Source organism: Ursus americanus, chromosome 4, assembly GCF_024610735.1.
Source record: "Ursus americanus isolate L20-20 chromosome 4, mUrsAme1.1.p, whole genome shotgun sequence".
Classification (NCBI taxonomy): domain Eukaryota; kingdom Metazoa; phylum Chordata; class Mammalia; order Carnivora; family Ursidae; genus Ursus; species Ursus americanus.
In genome coordinates, this window is record NC_142130.1 from 41,941,416 (window position 1) to 41,967,486 (window position 26,071).

General features: G+C 34.2%; 1 protein-coding gene across 28 annotated transcripts in view; it reads left to right on the forward strand.

Moving 5' to 3' along the window:
- Positions 1 to 26,071, forward strand: part of ZBTB20 (zinc finger and BTB domain containing 20) — a 771,855-nt gene that overhangs the window by 131,786 nt on the left and 613,998 nt on the right. For 27 of the 28 annotated variants that reach the window (XM_087861260.1, XM_087861259.1, XM_087861245.1 and 24 more), the window contains one exon: positions 15,943 to 15,994. The exons of the other annotated variant lie outside the window; for it this stretch is intronic. The gene's annotated coding sequence lies outside the window, so the exon portion shown is untranslated. The remainder of the gene's footprint in view (positions 1 to 15,942; positions 15,995 to 26,071) is intronic. 28 annotated transcript variants of the gene reach the window in all.

The window sequence follows — 26,071 nt, forward strand, 5'->3', positions numbered from 1 at the left end:
TGTTATAATCTTTATTATTTATTTCCTTCTCCTTTATTTGGCTTTATTCTGCTGTTATTTTTTAACTTGCTAAGTTAATCTTTAACTAATTAATTTTACAACTTTTTAACATGTAATATATGCATTTAAAGCCATAAATTTTCTACTAAGTACCACTTTAGCTGCATCCCACAGGTTTTGATATGTAGTGTCTTTATTGTTGTTTACTTTAAAATATTTAATATTTCCATTATGATTTTTTTTACTCATGGAATATTTATAAATGTATTTTTTAGTTTCCAAACATATAGGGATTTTTAAACTGGCTTTTTTGCCTTAATTCCTGATATTACTGCACTGTGGTCAGATAACATGCTTTGTATGATATGCCTTCTTTGGTGTTTGTTGAAACTTATTTTATAGATCAGTAATCATTGAATTTTATAAATACTACACGTTAGCTTGGCAAGAACATGCAATCCTTGAGGGGAAGAGTTTCTACACATCAGCTAGTTCAAAATTATTAGTTATACTTAAATCTCCTATATATTTACTAATTTTTTTTGCCTCATCTCTTGAAGTATCTTTTGCATCATGATTCACTCTTTTACTTTGTTTAGAGTTCTGCCAGAATTTTTTAGAATGCCTTTTTGTCAGCACTCTATCTAAAATACCTGCATCATCAGATCTACGCTCTCTTTTCCCTTGCCCTGCTTTTTACTTTTGGCATTTTTCTGTACAGGACCTTGTATTTTATATTTTATATACATTGTCTCCCTTACTAGAACATAAACTTGCTAAAGACAGGAATGATGTTCTATTCACTACTGTATCTTTTGGGTCTAATCATACTTGCCTTCAACAGGCATTTCATATATAGTTGTTGACTGAATGAACAAAAGAAGAGCTGTTTCTGATATTATGGTGAGCTTCTTTTTAGTTGAAGGGGGTTGTTACATGAGAGTTCTGTAGCTCCTTGCAAAGTGTTTTAGCATTCCCTTCTATCCTGTGACCGTAGATCTGTGCCCATAAGAGTCTAAAGAAATCCACATTCTTTTTGCATTAGTTTTTAAGCTTGGATTTTATGTTCTAAGAATAAAGTGTAAATGCTGATTCCTAAGGTGCCCATAGAACATATCTGGGTTTCACATTTCTTTCATGTGACTTTTTACCACCTAGAGCCCTAAGAAGAATTCAAGTGTTAATTTTTACTGCTTCTTCATGCTAGTCTGTAGATTTTTTTCTACTTGTAATCTGATGGATTGGGCATCCATTAATAAGCATGTCCCAGTTGTTCCTCCATGCCTCTCTTTGGCTTTAGGTCTTGTCTGTTGTCTACACATTGGTGTTACTATTCTATATATCATCCTAAATATCTGGGTATATGTGAATATGATGCCCTAGGGTCCAGTAAGTCTTCCGCCCCCGCCTCCCCCCTTCGCTCTGGCTTTGAGTTCTTTTTTCTGACACTCATAGATGTTCCTGTCTATCTTTTATTCTAACTTGGCTCAGTTTATAATTACCAAATTATCCTAAATATCTGTGTATTTGACGTGAAAGAGAGATAGGATCACGTTAGTAGAATCTGACATGTTTACTGCAATTAATAGCATTTCATAGTAGCCTGACTTTACTTCCGAAAGGTCCGTTAGGATCTTTATGTGAATCCTTGTCAAATTTGTTTATAGCATGGTAATCCCCTTATGGAAGATGCACAGTAAGTATACTAATGTATCTAGCACTTGATTTAGATCATGTTGCCCTATTTCTTCACAGGCTGACATCCTTCTGTGCTGTCATATCAATAATCATTTGTGATTTTTTCCAAAGAAAATATCCTTTAAGTTAACAATTAACATCATGCAGTGTGTATTTCTCTGTGTGTGTATGTGTGTGTGTGTGGTGGGAGGGAGGGTGAGGGAGAGTAAAAGAGAAGTTAAAGGGTTTAAGTGGGAAAAGAAACTGTTCCAAAGAAAACAATAGTTGAGGAGGGGATGGGAAGTGGGTGAGAATACAATGAGACAGCTTGTAGCTAAACGAGACAAATCTTTGGCAAGGTTGGTTTAATTCTTTTCAGGGAGACAGATGAACTATCGTAGAGGCAGATAAATTATCCCAATGCCAATCTGCCCTCCCCTTCAACTCCTTGGACCTGACTTCTTTTCCTAGATAGCCAAACTGGTCCTTTTTGCTGATACCTGAGTGACATTGAGAGGATTGCACTTACACTCAATTTTGGTTCTTTGTGATTTGTGCTGTGTTCATGTCTATAGGGGAAAATTGGTCCCTCTGAGTACAGAGCAAGTAACTGTCACCCTGATGTTATGTGAAAGCTTCTGTTATATCGTGATATTAACAGGAACCGAGGATCAGCAAACCTGTGTTCTTTTGGAACTGCTTTTCTTCAACATTCTCAATACATAGCAAGAACATAGGTAATAAAGGAGGTATTCATGTCTCACAAGTGAGACACGAGCACTTCGTCCTCTTATGCAAATATTGCAATGTTTTGTGATCTTTCATCAGAAAAGAGAAAGAATCTTCAGTTATTTCTTTAATGAATCAGTTACTTTATGAAGCTTTTGAAAATGTTATTTTGCAGATAGATTCAACAATCTTATCCCTATTGTGTAAGTTAGTGGTACGCTTTCTGCATTCATCTTATCCCGGAAGGTCAAGCTTTTTATGACCTCAAAAAGTCTGATCCTTGTTTTGTATAGACAATTACCTAAATGTTCCCATTATTTAGAATGGATATTTCAACCATCTCAAGGTTTATTTTTACTAGAATTCTCAAGTGTTTTCATTTATTGAATAGCGAATCCAACTGAAGCAGTTTTTATAATATTATCTAAGTTCTTATATTTTCTCATTTTATTTTAAGATTCATGGTTGTGTGACATGTGATGTAACTTAATAGCAAACTTTGCATTTAAATGTTGTAGCTTTCACGTTTTTACAGAAGTCTGGTTGAAGCTAAAAAAATATTTTGACACCATAGGCTCTAGAGATTTATGTAGCCAGAAGAGATAAAGTAGAATTGGATGGCAGAAAGGTAGAGTATTGATTATCACAAATAGAAGGGCTGATAACTTAATGAAAGCTGATTGGCGGTAGAATTTATTATAGCAACTGTAAAGTGGAGAAGAGAAAATGATAGTGCTACTAATTAATAAATAAGTTATCTCATGACAATGTGGATCAACATACTATCATTTAAAATCTTTACAAACCAAATTTTAGTTTAATTGTGTAGCTATTTTGGTGTTGGAATACAGTTTTGAGAAGCATAAAATGAGTTTTAGAATGCCTTTCGAAAGTAGTTATCAATCAGAATCAAGTAAAAGGGTATTTAGTACTTTGGATATATGAAGGTGTGTTTTACTTGAGAATTTTAGAGGACCTAAAAAATTTTGAGGAAGAAACAATTCTTGTAATAGATGTAATGAAAATGTAACTTGAAATGGCCTGACAACATTTTCAATAAAACACTGGAAGAGAAATCAGTAAACATCTTGAAGACAAAGGAATCATGAGCAATGAACAAAATGAGTTTATTACAAACAAATCATGCCTGACAAAATTAATAGTTGTTTAAAATAGAATTGCAAAATTAGCATGGATAAAGGGAATGTATTTTTTAAACTTCAACCAAGTATTTATTGTGGCTTTTCAAAAATAATTTTAATGTTAGGATACAAATAATATGATGGATTGGATATTTATGGAAAGATGATGATTCTGTATAAGGCCAAAATGTAATGCCAAGAATATGCCTAAATTGATTGTGGGATTAGGTGGCAGTGACAAGGGTGACCTAAGGGGCTTAGGTCCCTGTAATTCCCATCAATCCCCCAAAAGTATTTTAATTCATGTAAAAGCAACTTGCATATCTCGCAAAAACATCTTCTAATACAAGTCCTCATAATAGCCCTTATAATTAAATTTTGTTGCTTAATCTCCCCTATATAGAAATTCTGTAGGCTTTACTGATGAATTTAGACCAGAAGTCAACAAATCTGTCCTCGTGTTTTTCTTTTTTAGTTGGGACATAATTGATAAGTAACAGTATGTAAGTTTCAGGTGAAACATGATTTCATATATGTATATATTGCAAAACATCACCACCAATAAGTCTAGTTAACATCCATCACCACACGTAGTTACAATATTGTGTGTGTGGTGAGAACTTTTAAGATCTACTCTCTTAGCCACTCTCAAATCTACAGTATATTTTTAACTATAGTCACCATGATGAACATTTACATTCCTAGGGCTTATTTATTTTATAATTAGAAGTTTGTACCTTTAGACCATCTTCACCCATATTTCACATACAACCCAACCCTCTTCACCCCTCCCTTGCACCCTGGCAACTACCAATCTGTTCTTTGTATCTATGAGTTCAGTTCTTTTGTTGTTTTTGTTTGTTTGTTTGCTTATTTGTTTTTTAGATTCCATAAGATTCCATTAGATGTAAGTAAGATCATACAGTATTTGTCTTTCTGACTTATTTTGCTTAGCTTATAATGCCTTCAAGATCTATCCATGTTGTTGCAAATAGCAGGATTTCCTTCTTTTTTGATGGTTGAATAATAGTCCATTGCATATACATGCCACTTTTTTTTTAAATGCATTCATCCATCTGTCAACACTTAGATTATTTCCAGGAAGTCTTAGCTATTGTAAATAATGCTACAGTAAACATTGGGTTGCAAATATCTTATTGAGATAGTGATTTCATTTCCTTTGGTATATACTCAGAAGTGGAAATGCTGGATCAAATAGTAGTTCTATTTTTAAGTTTTTGAGGAACGTCTATATTGTTTTCCATAGTGGCTGCACCAATTTATATTCCCACCAACAGTGCACAAAGGTTTCTTTTTCTCCACATACTCACCAATGCTTCGTATTTCTTGTCTTTTTGAAAATAGCCATTCTAACAGGTGTGGGGTGATTTGGTTTTGCTTTGCATTTCCCTGATGATCCCATGGTTTTTGTAAGTAAAGTTTTATTGAAATATAGGCATGCTCATTTGTTTATGTATTTATTGCCCATGGCTGCTTTCATGAGATGATAGCACAGTTAAGTAATTGAGACAGAAACTGTATGACCTACAAAGCCTTAAATATTTATCATTTGGCCTTTTACAAAAAGTTTTCCGACCCTAGTTTAAATTAATGCTTTTTTTTAACCTTTAGAAACATTTAGAATTGTCAAATCTGAGCATGTTTGTACACTGTATGAAGGAGGCAGTGAATCTGTACATTTTACTACTCTTAGTTGTATCCTGACTCTTCCATGTTTCATGGATACCGACTCATCCATTTCGGCAATAAATATCCAAAATGAGATATGTGACACTGTCAATGCCTTCATTCAGTTTCATTCAACCGTTCTTGACATTATAAAAGTTGATGATGATGTATCAGTAGGTTTAATGGGGGAATGTGAAGGGAAGTGTGATTGAGAAAAACAATGATGTTAATCTTAAGTATCAAGACAGGCTAGGTTTAATTCTCTGACAATTTATTTTGTTTAGAACTCTCTAAGTGGGGGTGCCTGTGTGGCTCAGTCAATTAAGCATCTGCCATTTATCTTGGGCTCAGGTCATGATCTCACGGTTCTGGAATCGAGCCCCGCATTGGGCTCCTTACTAAGTGAGGAGTCTGCTTCTTCCTCTACCTCTGCTCCTCCCCCCTACTTGTGCTCTCTCTCTCTTGCTCTCTCTCTCTCTTTCAAACAAATAAATAAAATCTTAAAAAAAAAAACACACAAAAAGAACTCTCTGTCACCAAATTTATCTTGGATCTTTTTCCCAAATGTAATTATGTTAGGGGCAGAACATTCCTCAGCCTGGGAATTAACTTAAAAAAATCATCTTGTTCACTGTAAATGCTTGATAAATATTTATGGATTGAATATTAATAATTATTTTTGTTTGTATTTATTATTCAGATATTTGAGTGCTTAGTGTATGCCAGGCATAATGCCTAGGGGCAAGCAATTTGTCACTGAATTATATGTAGCTAAACTGATAGGATCCCTAACGTAGGAAGATAGACAGTGAATGAGTTTATAAATAAACAAAATGATTGCAGAGAGTGATAACCTGTGGAAAAAAGAAAGCTAGGTAGTAGAATCAAGAGTGACTTGGGGCAGAGTGACTTGGGGGATAAAGAGTTACGAGGTGCCATTTGAGCTGAGATTGAATGATGAGAAGGGGAAGCCATCATGTAATGATCTTGGAGAAGAGCTTTAGAAGAACAAGTTCAAAAGCCCCCACCAAGTGTGGCCTGATAAAGGAATAGAAGAAGACAAATGTGGATCCTAGTAAGAGTTTGTGTGTGTTGTGTTAAGATCCACCATGTTTTGTGTTTGTGAGAGTGTTAGTGGGAAGAGCACATGCGGTTAGCCCTGTGTATATATTTTTAGTTTGATCATATTTTCAAAACTGAAATGTAAGTGAGCTAAAATGAGAGCGATTGAACTGATTATATCTGAATCAATTTTTATTGAATCCGAAGGAAGACTATGCATAGTTTTCTGGATAAGAATAGGAGAAGAGTGAGAAGGGAAAGCATTGAGATAGAGTTTTGGAGAAATTGGAGATTAGCATTTGTTCTTTGGCTCCAAGACCATGTAGATTTCAATTACGTGAATGATCCTTAACATATTATAGGCCTCAATAAATGTTTGCTGAATCAATGTATACTGGTTTAATCTGATTGCATTGGAGGGTACAATTTCTGATTGGATTGGAGGGTACAATTTCTGCATTAATTGGAAGAGAGGATACACAGTAGAACCAGATTATGGAGGACTTTGCAAACCAAACACATTGGATTTGATAGTGTAAGTGATTGGGAATCATTATAGAGAATAGGGTATAGCTAGATGATTTCCAAATGTTTGTTTTATTATGGTATGTAGGATGAGTTAGAGACAAAGGAGCTGAGGATGGTATTTTATTCCAGATATACCTCTTATTTTAACCAGGTTTTCATTCCCAGCCTGGCTTGGCTGCATTGGAATTCATTACTTTATTAAAAGTCCCTGGATCTAACGAAGAAAAGCTGCCTCAGTTACCAAGGTTCTTTCTTGTTTTGCCTTCTTGCTTCTATATTCCTGTTTGCCCTTGCCCTGCTTTGTTTCCTGTTTATCTGATCTTTAACCATTTTCAAGACTCTGAACATTCTGCCTTATTTTGCCCTTTTATATCTGTATCTTACTGGTATCTGCTTGATTGCATTTATATGTAGGAAGTAATTCAATAAAAATTAAATGGAATAAATTTATAACTGAAAATGTTTCTGTACAAACTATAAAAAAGGTTCTTCCTTCCTTCCTTCCTTTCTTTCTCTTTCTTTCTTTCTTTCTTTCTTTCTTTCTTTCTTTCTTTCTTTCTTTCTTTCTTTCTTTTTCTTTCTTTCTTTCTTTCTTTCTTTTTCTTCCTTCCTTCCTTCCTTCCTTCCTTCCTTCCTTCCTTCTTTCCTTCCTTCCTTTCTTTCTCTTTCTTTCTTACTTTCTTTTCCTTCCTTCCTTCCTTCCTTCCTTCCTTCCTTCCTTCCTTCCTTCCTTCCTTCCTTCCTTTCTTCCCTCCCTCCCTCCCTCTCCATCCCTCTCTCTGTCTTTCTCTCTCTCTCTCTCTCTTTCCAGCCTTTGCTCTTTATGGGATTACTGAAAATATTAAGGTTGGTGCACTGAAAGCAAATGAGATACAAATTTGTTGCTATCTCTGGGAGCACGCAATCCCTTGGTGAGAAGGATACACCAAGAAAATTTTCACGTTGTTGCAACTTTGGCCACAAAAGCAACTTGTCGGCCCTCACCTTAGTGAACTGTTATTATGACAATATGGGCCATTTATCCTGTTGTCTTGGTTGCACATAGAGTATATAATCACTCAATTTTGTATCTCACCAGAACTATTTCCAAAAGGTAATGAAGGGTCAGCTTTCATTGTAGGGTTCCACGTTTACTGAGATAGTGGTGCCTTTTTTTTCCCATTTGGGCATTTGAGTCTGGGAAATTAACAATGATATAACTGCCAGCTGCATAAAGGTGGTGCCAGTTTTGTCAGCAACTTATGAACTACTCCCCAAAGGTATATGTCTGGGAAAAAACAGTATGAATGTGTCTTGCATAGCAGTGAAGAGGTGGACTTGTGTTACATATAAAACCGTGTAAGAAAAACCATCAGCTCATGACTGAAACAGAAAACGTAATAATTGTTTGTAGAAGTGCATACTCTGGCCTGATTGACTAGGTGTGAATCCTGGTTCTGCCATTCAGTAGAGAGGCGATCTTTGGGAAATCACATAATCTCTCTATGCCTCAGTTTACATATTAATAAAATGAGGGTAATGACGTCTGATATCTAGCTACCCACCTCCTAGTTTTTGAGTTTTAAATAAGCAAATATACATAAAAGTACTTAGAATAAAACCTGAATACAGGGAAGGTTTATATTTTTGCAATTTTCTGATAATCTTTAGAAGTAAAGGTGAACATTAAAGAGCTTTCTCTCTCACCTTACCTCCTCCAAGAGTTACAAAACTGTAAGAAGATTGTTGCCACTTCTAGAATGTGGAATGATTTGAAAACAGCACTATTTTGTTTTAAAGCTCAAGCTCTGGTAGTGCAATTATGCTAAAAGGAAACATACTTAACCTTTAACCAAGACTAAATTAAGCAAAGTTCTTTTTACACTCCCCTTTTAAAAGGAAACAAATCATAAGAAAATACTTCATTATTAGAGATGTCTTCAAAAAGCAACTTTAAACATTCTTGTTATGCCTGGGGTCGCTGTGTTGTCAGTACAATCTCCAATGTCTATGCATTTACAGTTTTGTAAAATTAGAGGGCAAACAATCTTTTGGTGGGTCCCTGTGGTGTGAAAATGTTGGGGTTTGGGCTGAACTTTCAGAAAGAATTCTTGAGACGTTTCGGTGCAAAAGGTGATTTTATTAAAGCACAGGAACAGGACCCAGGGGCAGAAAGAGCAGCACTGGGGTTGTGACAGGACTGATTAATATACTTTCAAGTTGGGAGGGGGTTAGGGATAGTGTAAGTCTCTAAGGAATTTTGGAAGCAAGGTTTCCAGGACCTTGATGGGATTAGCTATTGTTAGGAAAAGGTCACTTAATACTGTCTAATAAAACCTTAGTCATGAGATCCTTCAGATGTGTATGAGTGGGCCATATGCTTGGAGGATGATTGCCAAGATATATCCTGGGGTGGGATGGGGGATAGAGATAAAGGAATTTTCCAAAAGAAATTTGTGTATGTTTTATATGTTAAAGTAGACTTACAGGATCCTGGGGGGCAGGTCAGGATAATGTTAAGCTAAGCTTGCCTTTTGCCCTTAGCATAGTGTCAACATCGAGGCAATTGAGTTCCTAGAGGAAGGTCACTCTACCAGTTTTAAGGACTTGTCAATGGCTATAGGCAATAAGGGAATTAAATTTTTTCTTTTCCCATTGTTTCCCACATCACCTGGACTCCTAGAAATATAAAAAAATACTGTGAACATGTACATCTTTCTAAAGAAAGAGACCCGTGATTTTCTGTCATCTTCTCAGAGGGACTTATGACCCCCCAAAAGATTAAGAACCATCCTCAATGGGGCGCCTGGGTGGCACAGCGGTTAAGCGTCTGCTTTCGGCTCAGGGCGTGATCCCAGTGTTATGGGATGGAGCCCCACATCAGGCTCCTCTGCTATGAGCCTGCTTCTTCCTCTCCCACTCTCCCTGCTTGTGTTCCCTCTCTCACTGGCTGTCTCTATCTCTGTCGAATAAATAAATAAAATCTTTAAAAAAAAAAAAAGAACCATCCTCTGTGGCAGAATAAGTTTTTCATCTTTAATGAAGATAAAATTATAAAATCCTATTTACTAAGGCAGGAAAATCTGCTAGTATATCTTAGGTTTTTAGTTGAAAGAATCAAGGCAAAAACGTTATTGTTTCTGGTGAACCCTTAGCTAACCAGAATTTAATTAACCAGCATTCCAGGTAATCAATGTTTACTTGTACCAAGCAGCAGTCATTCTTCAATATATTAGCTGAGCTAGTATTTCATCCAGAGAAAATGATGAATTTTATTTACTGTTAATTCTTTCTTTTCTGTTCTTCTAGTTTTGGAATTATTAACATTTTCCATAGTTTTGTAATTGTATATTTCTTATGATATGCTTAGGAATAAGAACATTATATAAATGCTCCAAAATCATTATTATATCTATCTTATTAATACAATTTAGTAGAGAATATTTATACTCATTCAGTCCAAATGTATTGTGGAATAAAGTATCTGAAACAGGACAGGGGATAGTTGGAAAGAAGGGAATTTTACTGACCTCTGAAATCTTAAAAATGTGTTGTATTTCTTATGCACTGTGCTAATGTTTAAATTCACATTAACTTTGATGTTTTTTAATTGCTTTTATTAATATGGCTTAAGAGAATATTTTAAAATAATTGATTTATGAATTCTTAGAAAGGGTACACATTCCAAGCTCAAAAACTTTAAAGTTTTTAGTTGAAGGAGTTTAAGTAAATAATTCAGAAATGCATTCTGTTTACCTGTTAATAATTAAGCAGGTTAGACTGTGTACTTTTTATAGTCATTGAGTTTTAATTTATTTATTTGTTGGTGTGTTGGTTTTTAAGAATTTATTTAAGGCATTCTGCTATTGGGAAATAAAAATGAACAGAGTAAAGCTGCACATAATATAAGAAAGGGATTGGGTTACTTTTAAAGAGACAAGTGACAAAAAAAGAAATTGACTGGATTTTAGGATTAAAAGAAGTATTTAGTACATAATCTTTCTGAACTTTTCCCCTCTGTTTGGAGGGGAAACTGAAATACCTAACAGCAAGTATGACTGAGTCAAGTGAATAGTCTTTTGTTGTTGCCCTAGAGCCTGGTTCAGTGGAACTTGATTTGATCTTAGATGGCTTCATTATGGGGTTTGGTCCGGTCACTTTAATGGATTCTTGGAGAAGTCTACCATAGAACTTATCAGATTCTCTGGTGCTTTAAAAACTCTGGTAATATCCAAAGCCAGAATGTGTATCTTCATTCTAAGAAGTACCCAATTATGGACTAGAACTGAATTAGCCTTTTTCAGTATTCGAGGGACTGCATCTTGTCCTCTTGACCATGTATGTATAGGTTCTTCCTGAGGTTCTTTAAGGATTATAAATTGGTTTTCATTTGCCATTTTCGATGAGATACAATCAAACTTCATATTTAAATTTTTATTTAGTGAAGACTTATTTTCTATAATATCAGTATGGGATAGCCTTTAGCAGTTTCTATTTGTTTTGCTGTAAGGTTATCATTTGCTTGCTCTTAATTTTTATTTATTTGAAATTGAAAATATAGTGGTCCTATAACTGAAATTGATGCATGTTCTACTTGCTTTCTTTTATAATAAATAGTATGCTTACTATATAAATATAGCCTCAAACTTCTCAAGTTTTCTACATTCCAGGCTGTGCATTTCTTTGAAAATTAAGTTAAAGATGTGATCGATTAAAATTTGGCTCCTAGGAATCTAAGAGATATAATTATAGGTGGTTGCTCTTTTTGTTTTTGACAAATCTTATTTTTCTTTCTTTTCTTTTTTTGAATTTTCTTTCTTCTTCTTACCTCCCTCCTTGCTCCATCTTCTTTCCTTCCTTCCTCTTTTATTTTTATTTTTTTAAAATAAAGGTGGCCTTCAAAAATAGAGATAGATATACCTTTCAACTGGCTTTCTTAACATTCAGGAAATCTAGTAATATGTCATCTAATCTTTTTTCTGCAATATAGACTAGGTCTTGTTTTAGTGACTTTAATGTTTATAAAAATAATTTGTGTTTATTATAGAAAATTCGTAAAGAAATCACAAGAAGAAAAATATCTGCTGTAATCTTAATATCTGAGATTAGCGCTAGGAATAATTTAGTATATAGGTCCTTACATGCTTTTTCTAATGCATACATGTTTTTTCTGATACATAGATAGACACATACATGCAGATCTACATTTATTCACAGAACCAAGCATTGCATATATGCAATGTTTGGTCTATATATGTATATAGTATACACAAAATCATTAAAAATTGTTATGATTAGTAACATTTTGCAATCTGCTTTTTAAGCTTAATGATGCTTTGTAAATTTTCACTTGCTATATTTAATGAAAGCTGGCCATTATATCACATATCATTTATTTAACCAGTTCACTGTTTAGACTATTTAGGCTATTTTAATTTCCATTCCTTTCAGTACAGATTAATTATTACAGAATATTCATTACAGATAATTATCTATTACAGATTAATATTATTTTACATATATCTTATCTTGTGTTCTTCTATTGCAAATTGCCTATTCATTTGAAAAAAATGAGAACTTTGTTTCATTTATGTATTTATGGATTATTAACTATGGTGTCATATACATTAAAATATTGATCTGTTTTATTGTTGGCCTCATATTTATTCAAGATATTTTTTGACTTTGAAAAATTTTTAATTTTAAGTAGTGAAATTCATGAATCTTTATGCTTATGTTATATTCTACTACTGTCTTGTGTCTTAAAAGGCATTCTCACCTTGGAATTCAGAAAATTATATACAAAGGTTTTTTTACAGCTCTTTGATTACTTATTATATTCAGAAGTATCAATCTGTTTTATATTTTGGTGCCTGGTAAGAGGTAAGGAACAAAAAAAATTCTTTTCCTATATAATTAGTCTCAACACTATGAAAATGCTACCTGTAAGACTTACACCATATTAGAGTCCTTGTGGTCTATTCTACTGATCTGTCTCTTTCACTGCCAATATCACACTGTCATCTATATTTCAATCTTTGGTGAAAACTAACCTTGTTCTCTACTCCTTTGCTGCAGGGTCAAAAACCAATACTTGATGTTTTTTTCTGTTGTAACCTCCTATTTGGTTTTATTTTTTAAAATTTGAACTGTGAAGCATTAGAACTACTAAAGATAATTTTATTTATTTATTTATTTTTAAAGATTTTATTTATTTATTTGACAGAGATAGAGACAGCCAGCGAGAGAGGGAACACAAGCAGGGGGAGTGGGAGAGGAAGAAGCAGGCTCATAGCAGAGAAGCCCGATGTGGGGCTTGATCCCAGAACGCCGGGATCACGCCCTGAGCCGAAGGCAGACGCTTAACCGCTGTGCCACCCAGGCGCCCCTACTAAAGATAATTTTAGTTCAATATAGTTCAACAAGATTTACTGAATGTTTGCTATATACCAGTCCCTGTGCTTGTATTAGGAACACATAAATGAATTGGAAACCTGTATGGTAGAATCCTGTGCTAGAAAAATGTATTAATGTGATGGAGGCAGACAAAGTGTGTAAATGGTCAAGATAGTGGCCTAATATTGATAACTTTATTTTTTCTGATTCTTTTTCACTTTTTTTTAATCTACGACATATTGACTCTAGCCATTTTATATGCTTTTCTTTTTTCTTTTAAACCCAGAAAAGATTAAGTGACATTGGTTTAACAGAGTTAGATTGACTCAGGCATATGAAGTATGATGACATTTTTCATATTCATGTAGTCTGTTTTTTTCTAATGAACTGATAATTGTGTCTTCCTATTTTCAGTTCTGTAAATTTTTATTGAATTTGTGCTAGGCACTACTTAAGGAGCCATAAGGAAAGAAAAATGAATGTCTTTGACAAATTTATATTTTAGTGGGAGAAATTCATTATTTATAAAATAATAGCAATATAATAAAATAATAGATATTAAGAGTGTTGTTTGCTGTGTGCATTGTACAAAGCGAGGTAATATATATTAACTCATTTACCTCTTATAATAGCCCATCTAATCCCCTAGATACTTTTTTTGACTCTGTCTCACTTCATGCACACTTTTTCTTATTGTCACCTCCTCGGAGAAGCTTTCCTGTCCAAACCAATTTAAAATATCTGCCCATGTCACTCTCAATGCCGTTAATTTACTGTTTGCACTCATGGTACTTAATTATATGACATTATAAGTTTAAGTTGTAGAAGTTTGTAGTTGTGAAAGAGCAAAGTTTTATAAAATTTAACTTCTTTAAGTCCAGATTTCTTTATCTGTAAATGGATGCAGACTTAGTGCTTGTCTTATAGGTTGGTCAGTCTGTTCATGCTTTCATTCAATAAATATTCACTGATCTTAGTATATGGTGGACACTCTTCATGAAAAAAGACAGTGTCTGCCCTTATGGCACTTCCATTCTAGTGGGGCAGACAAGAGATAAATAAAAATTACTTTTATAATATATCATGTAATGGCCAAATTAATTTTCTCCAAATTAAATTTCTCCACCTCATCCCTACAATCTGAACATTTTTTTCTAGTTTTAGTTATTTTCTGTTTATCCATGATTAACGGTTCTAATCACACTCCTTCTAAAAGATTCTAATTTTCTAAAGTTTGGTGTTGCAGGGTAAATGTGATATTACTTAGATATCCTGACTATAAGCACCTTCCTTTCCTCAATCCCATTTATCAGGACAGCTTAAACTCAGGTTTGTTTTGGTTTACTGGTATAGTTTGCTGTTTGATTCTTTGTTTTCCCTTCATAAAATATTATTTATGCATATTAAAGATCCAATCAATTAAAATCCTTAGATCTTTTTCATTTTAATATTTTTTTATTTAAAATTTTTTTTTCTGTAGATGCACTGGCTGATAGGATTGGCTTATGTTTATGTATGCATTTCCATTAGTAAAACTGCTTTTAAGATTTTGAATGGCTGAATCTCTGTGGAGATTATTAGTAAATATGACATCAAGGTCATCATTGAGATTTCAGGGCAAATTTAGAGGGGTAATTTTTGAAGGACATAAAGTATCAAATTCAATTTTTAATAGGAGAATTGTTTCTAGTAAATTTTTTTTTTTTTATATTCAGACTCACCAAATTGGCCTTAAAGGCACCTCAACATCTTGCCTGCTTTACTGCTCCCAGTCCTAGCTTTGAGTATATACTATCAAATGCATGTGGATGGAAAAGAATTTAAAACTGATTCATCCATTTGTTTGATATCCCTGCCTCCAAATCTGAGTAGGACCCTACAATAATAGCCTTGCTTGCTGAGACAGGAAACATAAAGCCATGTTCTAATGTCGGTGTATTAGGTGCTATATACCAGTTCAAGCATATTGAACATGTTACCCTCTGTTCCCTGTTTCTTTCCATCCATTTACTTTTCATTCTCTGGACTATCTTCCTTTATGCAAATCTCTTTAATATCACTCATTATTTTGAGGATAAGGCCTGTGTTTTCTGTTTTTGTTTTTCTTAACTCATCAGTACTTACCACTATATTATACACAGTAGATCTTTACAAAATCTCTGATAATTAAGAATAGATAAATACATGGGATAAAACTATTTGGGATTAGTTTTTTTTCGATTATACGAACATAAATGTAAAACCTTAATTGTGTAAATTAAGAAAGCTGATTTTTTTAAATGTTTTTTTATTATATTATGTTAGTCACCATACAGTACATCCCTGGTTTTTGATGTAAAGTTCGATGATTCATTAGTTGCGTATAACACCCAGTGCACCATGCAATACGTGCCCTCCTTACTACCCATCACCAGCCTATCCCATTCCCCCACCCCCTCCCCTCTGAAGCCCTCAGTTTGTTTCTCAAAGCTTCTAATAATACTGTAATACCCTGGTCTATATTCTAAACCCTGTACACGCAGTGATTTAAAGCATATATTTGTGCTATACTTTACTTTGTACTTGCACTGCACATACAGAAATGAATGTGTTACCTTTTTTTTTCTTTTTGAAAACTATAGATATTAGTTGACACACACAAACTCAGCTACCTACATCTCATGACTAGTTATAGACATGCTATGGAAACGTAAATTGCTTCCTTGGAAGATTTCTAATTTTAAGTATTTCCTTTTTACAGTCACACAAAAAGAAGTATTAAGGATTGCCTTTTAAGACTCTGAAGACTGAAGGTAATGTCCAGTGATATTTTCTTGAAAGTGTTTTGTCTTCTTGAAAAGTTTCACAGTATTTAAGGACTTGGGTTTACTGCCTCAGATCTTTCTTGCCCTTTAACACATTAAATATCTTTTTCTATGTCTACCTAAAAAATAATCTGAAATTATAAGTCAAAAAAGAAGAACCCTTGTGTCATGTCAGAATGTCTCAGCCTAATTGGGTGTTGCTGTACCTCTTCTTCCTTCTATATGGGAATGGATTATGGCCCTTCCCTGTTTTTGAAATCAGTTTGGAACTCTTCTGGTTTTATACCTTTCCCTTTTCTTAAATAGACATATTGGCTCAAAGCCAAAAAGTTAGCACCCATTCCTCCTCAGGACGAGCTTTATAACTAACTGTATGAGATAAAAATACGTTTGTTACAGACAACAAAACCATGCAGGAAATCATGCAGATGAAATTTAGTGGCTACTTGTAGTCAGAAGTCCAGAATTTCAGGCAAGAAGAGTACAATAGACTTGTGTTGTTTCATTGTGTATAAAGAGCTCATAGGCATTGAAGAAGGTTTCTGAGACAAGAAGGGGCTGTAATTACTTTGCTTCTTACATGCATGGTTAGATCTTCCAGCGAGAATAACATGGTAGGGTAATTTATTATAGAAGAGTAAATCACAGATTACATTGGAGGGGGATGGGGTGCTGCGATCCAACCATCAGTTTTGTGAATACATACACTTAAGCATGTGTGATAGCTTGTTTTTAATTTCTTTACACCAGTGCACACCTCAAACATTCCGTTTAGCAGTGGGATATGCAAATTGTTCCAAATGCAGCAGCAGTACTTTCACCTGAATGTCAAAACTGTCAGAGAGCTTTAAATCAAATCTTTATAACATTTTTTAAAAACCAGCCAGCCCCAAGATTGAGGCACCAAACTCACTGCAAAAACTTGATTCCTATGCTTTCAAAATGCTCCAGTATGTCAACAGGGTAATGTCAAAGTTCTAATTCACCTGCTTTCTAATTTTAACCTTTTAAGGATTTTATTTTATTTGGCTTAATTACGATATTTTCTACAAATTAATGATAAATGCCTTGATTAATAAAACCAAATGTCAGAGAAAATGACAACTTGATGAAAAATTAATACTCGGCAATATTTTAAGGTACAGAAGTACTAAAGATGTACTCTTAAACCTCATACTTCATCAGCTCTTTTTGAAGGTGGGTAACAGCATTATTCTTGCACAGTTTCCATAGCCACATATGTAGATGTGTTTTAGCAATATAATTCTCAGCTGTTGTTTTTACTACTAGCTGTTATAGATAGAAATGTATTCATAATTTTTAATCTTTCCTTTTCCTCACAATATTATTTATTTTTATTTCACTAAATCAAGGTAAACTATATTTTTGGTTGGTTGTAGAGATGAAGCTACCACATTAAGCATCCAAACAGCAACGTACGTGTGTGTGTGTGTGTGTGTGTGTGTGTGTGTGTGTATTTCAAGAGATCTCATGGTATAAAATGTAGTAGTTTGCGACTGGATATCTGTTAGACTGTTAATTCATTTGGTTATGAGTATTTCAGCTGGAATATTTAAAAATTATTTAGTAAAAGTATTAAATACAAAAGGAGAGCACCTCTATTTCAAAGGGAAATAGATTTTAATATGGGGATTTATATTTTTCTCAACGTTTTTTTCCTGAGGTTTCATTAAAAGACCTGAATACCAATAAAGAGTTGTAATTTGCTTTTTTCCTATGAACTGTTGGTTAGATTAAAAAAAAATGCTAATGATTAACAAGTATGACTATTTTCCCCCTTTTACTGAAGATTATGGAGTTAAAAGAATTTTAAAGATTCCATTATTTTTCCATCTTCACAAATATCAGGATAAATTTTGGATATGAATACTTAATTATTTGATTAAATGTTATGCAGAAATAGTACTATGCAGGAATTATAGTCTGTGTTGGTTTTTTGTTTTCATATTTCACAGATGAAGCTGCCAACCAAATGAGGGAAGGCACAATGGCCTCTTCTGTGTTGTGCTTTTGTTTGGTTTGGTTGTTCAGGGATAAAAAGACCCACATAATGCACTATCAGTGAAATGGACACACTTTGACCATCTGTTCATATAACGACATGATGGCCATACCTATCAACAGAAATTTCTGCCAACTAATGTTAAAATCACGTTTTTTGTTGTTGTTGTTGTTGTTGGTAAGATGCTAGGAATTCCTAGATAGGTGTTTCAGGCATGTTGCTATGCATAGTAAGATAAATAGAGGTAAATGTTGGTCAACATCTTGTAAATACAATTATGCTAATCCCAAGGAGAAACATTCTTCAATGGAGATTTCTGGTACTGTTTAAAATTGGAGATGGATTGTGTTGAATCTTCTTTTAGCTGGCCATAGGTTTTATTGTTTTTGTGTATTGTCTGGTTCCAGACATCCAGTCTGTACTGGCAAAGCTGCTTGATCAGTAGGGGCCACCAACATCGCTGCCCTGACTGCTTTACATACCTGCCATGAATAATAGATTTGTCAGCTAGTTAATCATTGCATTCACCGTCTCTGTTCCTTCTTAGCTCATCACTGCCCAGAGAAGTTTAAGTTCCTCTGTAGCACAAAGCTTCTATTATGTTTCTATACCTGCATTTATTTGTATACCAAAGCATCTATTCTTCTTTTTTCAAATACTGGTAAATAAGACATGCCACACTTCTTTGACAATTCTTCAATTACATATTAAACAATGTAGTTTCCCGCCTTGTTGATTATATCCTTCTGCCTTTTACCACTTTACTTCCATATACAAAGCAATTAACTTTTATTCATTAGTTACAGGATTTGGTCAAGGAAATACTAACACCTACCTCACAATTCACAACTTCGTAAGTTTCTCATTGAGATTCTAGTTATTTGGGTCAATACTTTAAGAGAATGTTATCATTTCCCCAAAAATGTTTATGAACAAAGGAGGTAGACTAAACCCAAAATAATCTTAAAACACTTTTGCTTGATGTGACAATGTTTGATCCTAGAAATGAGGACAGCTGACCAAACCTTATACAGTTAAGAGTCTTCAGTTTCAGGAAGTTGGAGTTGATTTTTTAAACTTTATGCTGGTGTGAACACACACAACAATCAGCTGATGTTCTTTGAAAAATCTAAACCTTATGGAAAATTAAACCCGTTAGATTATCTCTCATCCAACAGAAAAAAAAAAAACCCCAAAACCTAAAAATAAATATGTTTTCTAATGGACTTAATATATGTAAATTTCCAGCTTTAGTACTTATAATTTGACCATACCTTCTCTCTAAATGACTTTTTAGTCCTTTTGGAAACTGTGTTCTCTCCTTTAAGCTCACATTGTTTTACTCTGCAAGCTCAAGTAATTGAGACCTTACTGGTTTGAAAAGATTAAGGCAGCTTCCGGAATTGCCTACTGTATGACATAAGTACCAGTAGAATGATCAGTTTCTCTCAATAGGATTCATTTACCTTCATTTCCTTTGCAAGCTTGTGTTTATTAATGAATAAACTACACTCATGAAACACACTGCTAAATAGATCAATCAAAAGATATCAAGAAAAACTGTGATCATTGTCCAAGATATGTAGGGGATTTGTGTTTCCTGCTTAAATGCTGCTTTCATTCTTCCTCCCTATCTACCATCCCCCCTAATATCCAGGTCTCTCTTTGTATCCTTTAGTGATGACAAGATGTTTTTTATTCCTCTAATGAAGTGGGAAACAGATTAACATGTTTTCTTCTTGGGATTTAGATTACTTATTATAGTACTGCTCGACGTATCTTTGTAATACTCCCCAACCTCTACCCACAACTAATTAGTGACTTTCAGAATTAGGGAAAATATTGGTTGTGTGGTGGCTCTATATTTACCAGTGATCAAGGAAGTGTTACTAATACACTTGTCAGTATTAAAAAAGAATTAAGTAAATAAAGGGCCAGATGGCCGAGCCCAGGACCTATCAAGAACCCAGTATGTGTGGGCTGGTCCAACGGAATGACAGAAGCATATTACCAGGCTAAGTGGAATCAGAGTTAGGTTTTCACTTATAAGAAAAAGGCCATTTTTCAAATGTGTTTTCTTATGATAATAGTGATTTACATGTTCAGACCTCATTTGTACTAGTAACATTCAAAAGCATATAGCTCCCTGTATATCAAGAGACAGGAGTGTTTATATGTATCAGGAAAGTCTCTTGGAACAGGACATAGTGGCATCAAAGTAATGCATTACTATGTAAGCATTTTTGCTGGTTCAGAGAAGAATCCTGCTTTGTTCTCTCACAAAAACCTATGTGTTTACTGTTACAGCTTAATTATTACGTTTTATTTTAATTGAATATTTGTCTCCCCCAATAGACTCTACTATGGCTTATGATATAAGGAACCTGGTTATGTAGAGGTTGTTATAGTGTATGGCCAGATGGGGGACTAGTAAATATTCTTTAAGTGTTTTCTTACAATAAGAGCATTACAATAGTGGTTATAATAAGATTAACTTAAAGTGAAGAAATAGAGAAAACAAATTCCCTTCCTTTCCTGTGATTTAATTGTCTTTAGATGTATACATTTATAAATATCTTGTTTCCTACTGTAATTTCCATTTGCATTTATTTTATCTTATTTTGCAAGTAGGTACTTTTGGAAGCCGTTTTAAATCTTCATGGTTTCTGGGATAGATAGATGGGTTAGTGAATTGCTGGGTAGGTAAACTGACTAAATAGAATGTACATTTTGGGGGGGCGCCTGGGTGGCTCAGTTGGTTAAGCGTCTGCCTTCGGCTCACGTCATGATCTCAGGGTCCTGGGATCAAGCCCCTGTAGAGCTCTCTGCTCAGCGGGGAGCCTGCTTCTCCCTCTCCCTCTCCCTCTGCCTGCTGCCCCGCCTACTTGTGCTCTCTCTCTGTCTAATAAATAAATAAAATCTTAAAAAAATAAATAGAATGTACATTTTTAAAAGATTTTTCTCAGCTACACAAATAATGGAGAGAATATTAGCTAACCATAGGCCTCCCATCTTCTTTCTCTCCATGCCTTCTTTCCAAACTCCAGCAGATATTTAGGAACTTCCTAGGTGCTAGATATAACTGCTGAACAATAGAGACATAGTCTTTATTCTTGCAGGGCTTTCTGTCTAATAGGAAAATATAATAAACACATAAATAAACATTACAAACATAGATATGTAATTAAATGGCTTATTTTGCTGAACTCCTCAATTCTGGCATGAGTTAGGGAATTTATAGTGGAGTAATTATCTTCAATGACCTGACGTATTAATAATAGTAGATCACTTCTAGATTTAAAAAGTGCAGGTTTGCCAGATTATTTCAGATTATGTTTTATGGGGTGGGGCCTTGGGATGAAGATAGATAAAGCAATACTTGCTTTCAAGGTGAGTCATAAAGAAACCAGCTTCATAAACCTGGCTTACTATATATGATGTAGGTGACCTTAATATGTGTTTTCAAATCTCAGATTGAAAAATCATAGGAGTTTTTTAAATGACAAAATATTCTCTCTTATAAAGATTGTTCATTAATAGTCCAGAGTTTACCTGTGAATTGGGTTGTAGTAATGGTGATAAAGGAATAGGTGATAGAAATGTATATTTTTTCTTTCTCTCTTTGGATACGTGTGTGGAGTATTTTTGTCTTCTGATCAGATTGTTCATTATGCTCCCTTTGGATGTGTGTACTGTTTGGCCTTCCAGCCTCGCATGCTCATTCAAAGGCATTCCAAGTCATTATGCTGGACTTCAGCCTTGTTCAGTAAAAAGGCCATTTCCTCCATCAGCTGTCCACTTGGACATACATCCTTTTTACTCTCAAAAAGATTTTATATGCATTCAGAGTATATTAGATGGATTTGTCAAATTACTCACAGATAATCAGTTTTTTAAAGTTATAATTTGAGCTATGACCTCTCAAACTGTGAATTATAAGGTTTGACCCTTTGGTTCACTGTTTGACACAGCAGCCATTAATTACAGTTTTTAAAGGACATTTTATTTCAGTTAGAATTTGTGTTATGAAAACAGTTTAAGTATTTTTTTCCTTTAACTTTCAGAAATAGATGCTGAAATGTAAATGTATGTATGTGTGTTTACGTATATATTTAGTTTTTGTATTTATTAAATATTATAGATAAATATGTTATATATAATAGCTATTATATTTGAATATAAATATTGTATATAAATATAATAAATTGCTAACTTGCATAATCATGCCATAATCAAGTGTATTTATGCATATTTTTACCACTACATTAAATCTGTTATACATACCCATAAAGATTTTTCTATTATAACCTGTGAGTGAACACTAAGATCATACTTATTTTATATAACTCTGGTATGAGGAGGAGAGTGACTTTTTAAATATGTTTATCAGGGTGACAGAGACTTTATTTGAATCTAGGCTTTTCTCTTTTCTTTTCCTTGACCAAGGGTACAGAGCTGGGTACATACCTATGAGCGCCCGGTGTCTGACAGTAATTTGAAAGTCCTCTAGATGCAAAGTAGCGTGATGAGGGAGAATATAAACTGGTCAGGTGATTTTCATAGATGGGTGTAGCTCAAGGTACTGAGACGAAAAAGACATAGCAGAAAGGTTGGTTTAGCTAAGTGGAGAAAGATATCCAGATGTATGGATCTTTTTCTGATTAAGTATATAGCTTAGATTGTATTTGTTTCCCTTTAGACCCATTATTTGTGATTTTTAAGGAAATATTTATCTCTATTTTTTTCCAAAAGAAAAAGTAAAGGCAGTATATACTAACTAAATGTAGAATTTTCAAAAGACAGAAAAATTCTGAAATTAGTTGTAAGCAAATTTTTATTTTACTAAGTAAATTTAATCATTTTCAGATTTCCCAGAATGTCCTGGGATATGAATCTACTAGATTTCTCCCCACTAGCTTCCATTAATACATAATCAAACAATCTTTTAGATAGACACATTTTAGGAATTTTATTTTCTCGTGGCAGAAAAAAAATAATTCTTTGTATTAAATGTAAGGGCTTGTAAATATACCATGGAGATTATGAAATTTGAAAATAGTTTTCAGAGAGCAGTACGCCGAGAAAAATTCAGTTTAATTTTCACATTTTATACTGACCTCATCTTTGTTTGATAAAGATATCTATTCACCTTTTCTTGTTCTTCATATCACTTAAAAGCTAGTACAGGATGACATTGAAAATTGTTTTTATTTAGGTCCCAATCTACATCCTGAGCCCCTAATTTCCAAACTTCTCTCCCACTTTTCCTATCCTGCCTCACCTTCTTTCCCTAAGCACACAATTCTTTCCACCCACACTGCACTGTTTGCTGTCTTCTTAACACACTATGTCCTGCCATGTTTTATGCCTTTGCCCTTATAGTTCGGTCAGCCTGCTGTGGCCTTTATGTGGCCTAGAAAAATGCTTTATTTATCCTCTAATACAGCATCGACATCTCTTTTCTTGGCATTTCCTTCACATTTGCTCACATGAATATAACACTTACTACACTATATCATAGTTAGTTTTTACTTATGCGTGTCTCCTTTCCCAGATGGTAAGCTTCTTGAGCGAGGGAATATGCCTTTTTCATCTTTGTGTTTGGCTTAGACCAGGTACTCAATAAATACTTCTCGAATTGGTTAGTCTATCCATAGACTTAGAGAAACTATATCATTAGTTGTACTCAGAATTTATTCACAACACAAACAGCAAAAAGGGATCCTTTAAAAAATATGTGTACTAAATTTCCTTTGTGTCACTACATGATTTCCTTTAGGTCTGAGTATTTGTTTTGGTGCTTATTTCTGTAGCTCAGTAAGGAAACAAAAGTTGTGTCCTATATGCTGTGATAAAGTTAAGTACAACTTTAAGACAAAGGCGTTTATTAGGGGGAAAAAAAGGAGGACCAAACCAGTGACTTGTCAAAGGAGTTTTAGATCTTCACAAGTGAGATAACATGGAAATGGAAGGATTAATACAGAAAGTCTTCAGTGTTTAATACTCTAGAATTTTATAGTTATCACTATTGATGATTATACTTAGTTTGAAACAGCTTTGTATATGTATAGACTTACACAGGGTCTGAAATTTAGGCAATAATTAGCCTCTCAAATGGATCTGTTTGGAAAGCATTATAAAATAATAGCTCCCTTCCCAAAGAAAGATGCTGCTGTGTTGAGGCTGCGCTCATTTAATGGTGTCTCAACTGAAACAGGTACCTTACTTGCTTTGTTCTCCAGGAGCGGCTTTATAGATTTAAGCACTGAGTATACGGTACACAGTGGCACTATTAACAAATCGGAATGAGGCCAAGGGAAAACTCATCTAGGATCCACACACCTAAATGCAGTTAGTAAACAGAGACACTAACTCTCATTAAGCATAATTAAACCTAATATTGACTGTAAACTGTTACTTACCTTAAACTTCTCTGTAGAGAGTGTGGAAAGGGATTAACCTAGCAGATTGGGACATTAATTACTACCTCTTTCACATTAAAGTTACCATCAAGAAGGGCTATATTCATAAATAAAACATAGAAGGGATTGAGAGACTGAAAATATGTAAATTTACTTTATAAAAAGGAAAGAAAAGCCTAAATTAAAAAAAAAATAAGGGAGCTGTGAGCAATGCCAACCCCCAGCAAAATGGAACTCTGGCTAATTACTACAAAAAAATAGGCTGAAATAATCACAGAAATGTGTCCTTGCCTTCTGACTGACAGAATCTGCTTCACAGGAGACTCCTGCTTAGCTGAGTACTCTTTTTTCATGCAAAGGTTCCTCCACCGCTGAATCTAATGTGGGGTTTGAGGAGCCAATGAAGGGACCTGGGAGAAATAGAATTTCTTTCCTTTTTTTCCCCTAGTCATTAATAGCTCTTTATTTATGAAATTGATTATAATGATTATATAAATGTTGTTAGACTTGTCAGTGAGAAGGCATAGTGCTGTTTTTTGTTCGGTCAAAATGGTCTGGTAACTGGTCTCCTGCTACTATTTAATAATCTCCTTCTTGGGTGCAATCTAAAGAGTATGTTGTGAAGGATATAAAAATGTCAGGTAAATTTAAGATCGACTGTTAAGTTTTTATATTATACTGCTGCCCCAAGGGGGTAGGCCAGGATCTGGGAGATAAGAATTTAAAGAGAAAAGCAAAGTAATGACAATACAAACTTATCTACCAGCCTTAAAATTGTCTTCAAAATCTCTCAGCCTGTCTTGCTTGCCATGAATGTATTCTGTTTTCTACTTGTTTTCTGTTTCCTTTTCAATAAGGAACCATATACTATACTCATTCATAGACTTTCTTATTTCTTCACCAGGGTGGGGTTCTTATTTTTGGAACTGAATCCGACCTACAACTTTGCTTATGGCTGTAGTATTAAACCAGAGTTTAGGGTCAACATTTTAGGCTCCTAGCCAGGTCTAGTGCTCTCATGCTAAATTTTATCTTTCAGGTGCTCATGAGCACCAGAGCAATATAGTAGCTGTGCATGTGAAAAAGGGAGCCTAGAAATTAAGCCTGGAAAAAAAAAAAAGTATTCATTTTTTTAAGAGGATGTGAAGTTTAATTTTAGAATAAAACCCTTAATTTTTTCCCATGAATTTAAAGCTAGTTTCACAGCTCTCGAGATGAACTAATGAAACAGAAATAATTAATGGACAAAAATCTATCCTTCATTTCCCCCATTGAACAAAAATTCACAAACTGGTTGGATGACAGAGGATGAACAAAAACAGTGAGAGTAAGAGTACTTCTATCCTCTGTTCTTGTAACAATCGTGACATTACGAAATAACCATAACAATGGCACTCTTATTAATCAGACATATTTATACAGAATTAGTGTTGGCTTCTGCTCTATATTACCTTTAGTTTTACATGAACTTTTATTATCTATGCATATCAAAAGAGACATGGTGAATGAACAAAGAAGCCCTGTTATGAGACAAGTATTATTTGACATTTTGGGAAGCTCTTATTATAGGGTTTCCTCTTAAGTGAGAATAACGGGAAGGTTGTCATTAGTTGCACTATT